The sequence below is a fragment of the Petromyzon marinus genome, unplaced genomic scaffold (assembly GCF_048934315.1).
Source record: "Petromyzon marinus isolate PM22_M1 ecotype Great Lakes invasive population unplaced genomic scaffold, UKy_Petmar_22M1.pri1.0 PM_G_Scaffold_92, whole genome shotgun sequence".
Taxonomy (NCBI): Eukaryota; Metazoa; Chordata; class Hyperoartia; order Petromyzontiformes; family Petromyzontidae; genus Petromyzon; species Petromyzon marinus.
The window spans coordinates 650,001-652,500 of NW_027423049.1; positions in this window are offsets into that span (position 1 = coordinate 650,001).

Here is a 2,500-nt window from a genome sequence, read left to right on the forward strand (position 1 = left end):
GGGAAACAACCTGCCGCCGGCACACCACTTCGTCCTCACATGAGGTTACCATTGTCCATACAATAGTGCAGGTGCGATGGAAATCTTTTCTCGTTTTGGTGCGTGCTACATTTTTACGGATAGACCCCGTGAAACGCTAGAAATTGGCGGGGATGTGTCTCTTGTGGCTCACGGGGCTGTTAGGGTGGCACAGAAATCCCTCGGAATGGGAAAACGGGTCATTTTCGTGTTGCCACATTGCATGCGAACGGCATGAAACTTCCAGAGGCATTTGCAGCAGGAATGCATGTGCAGTCAAAAAAGTGAATATTTTTCACGGATAGACCCCGTGAAACGCTAGAAATTGGCGGCGATGTCTCTCTTGTGGCTCACGGGGCTGTTAGGGTGGCACAGAAATCCCTCGGAATGGGAAAACGGGTCATTTTCGTGTCGCCACATTGCATGCGAACCGCATGAAACTTCCAGAGGCATTTGCAGCAGAAATGCATGTGCAGTCAAAAAATTGAATATTTTTCACGGATAGACCCCGTGAAACGCTAGAAATTGGCGGGGATGTGTCTCTTGTGGCTCACGGGGCTGTTAGGGTGGCACAGAAATCCCTCGGAATGGGAAAAAACGGGTCATTTTCGTGTCGCCACATTGCATGCGAACCGCATGAAACTTCCAGAGGCATTTGCAGCAGGAATGCATGTGCACTCAAAAAATGTGATATTTTTCACGGAGAGACCCCGTGAAACGCTAGAAGTGGGCGGGGATGTCTCTCTTGTGGCTCACGGGGCTGTTAGGGTGGCACAGAAATCCCTCGGAATGGGAAAACGGGTCATTTTCGTGTCGCCACATTGCATACGAACCGCATGAAACTTCCAGAGGCATTTGCAGCAGGAATGCATGTGCACTCAAAAAAGTGAATATTTCTCACGGATAGACCCCGTGATACGCTAGAAATTGGCGGGGATGTCTCTCTTGTGGCTCACGGGGCTGTTAGGGTGGCACAGAAATCCCTCGGAATGGGAAAACGGGTCATTTTCGTGTCGCCACATTGCATGCGAACCGCATGCAACTTCCAGAGGCATTTGCAGCAGAAATGCATGTGCAGTCAAAAAAAAATTGATATTTTTCACGGATAGACCCCGTGAAACGCTAGAAATTGGCGGGGATGTGTCTCTTGTGGCTCACGGGGCTGTTCGGGTCGCACAGAAATCCCTGGGAATGGGAAAACGGGTCATTTTCGTGTTGCCACATTGCGTACGAACCGCATGAAACTTCCAGAGGCATTTGCAGCAGGAATGCATGTGCACTCAAAAACTTCTATATGTTTCACGGATAGACCCCGTGAAACGCTAGAAATTGGCGGGGATGTGTCTCTTGTGGCTCACGGGGCTGTTAGGGTGGCACAGAACTCCCTCGGAATGGGAAAAGGGGTCATTTTCGTGTTGCCACATTGCATAGGAACGCCATGAAACTTCCAGAGGCATTTGCAGCAGAAAGGCACGTGCACTCAAAAATTTTAATATTTTTCACGCATAGACCCCGTCAAACGCTAGAAGTTGGCGGGGATGTCTCTCTTGTGGCTCACGGGGCTGTTAGGGTCGCACAGAAATGCCTCGGAATGGGAAAACGGGTCATTTTTGTGTGGCCACATTGCATAGGAACGGCATGAAACTTCCAGAGGCATTTGCAGCAGGAATGCATGTGCACTCAAAAACGTCTATATTTTTCACGGATAGACCCCGTGAAACGCTATAAATTGGCGGGGATGTCTCTCTTGTGGCTCACGGGCGCTGTTAGTTAGGGTCGCACAGAAATCCCTCGGAATGGGAAAAGGGGTCATTTTCGTGTTGCCACATTGCGTACGAACGGCATGAAACTTCCAGAGGCATCTGCAGCAGAAATGCATGTGCACTCAAAAACGTCTATATTTTTCACGGATAGACCCCGTGAAACGCTAGAAATTGGCGGGGATGTGTCTCTTGTGGCTCACGGGGCTGTTAGGGTCGCACAGAAATCCCTCGGAATGGGAAAACGGGTCATTTTCGTGTTGCCACAATTGGCATACGAACGGCATGAAACTTCCAGAGGCATTTGCAGCAGAAATGCATGTGCACTCAAAAACGTGAATATTTTTTCACGGATAGACCCCGTCAAACGCTCGAATTTGGCGGGGATGTTTCTCTTGTGGGTCACGGGGCTGTTCGGCTCGCACAGAACTCCCTTGGTCCACCTGATTCGTGCATACAGGCAGCAACTAAAACTCTGTAAACCTGCTGTGAGGACATCTAAACAGTGGACCAGTGAGGCTGTGGAAGATTTGCGGGCGTGCTTAGACTGTACTGACTGGGATATGTTCACGACTGCTACCAATAGTCTGGATGAACTCACAGAGGCTGTGTACATCAGCTTCTGTGAGGACTGCTGTATCCCAACACGTACCAGGGTGAACTTTAACAACAACAAGCCCTGGTTCTCAGCAAAGCTCAAAAGGTTGAGGTTGGAGAAGGAG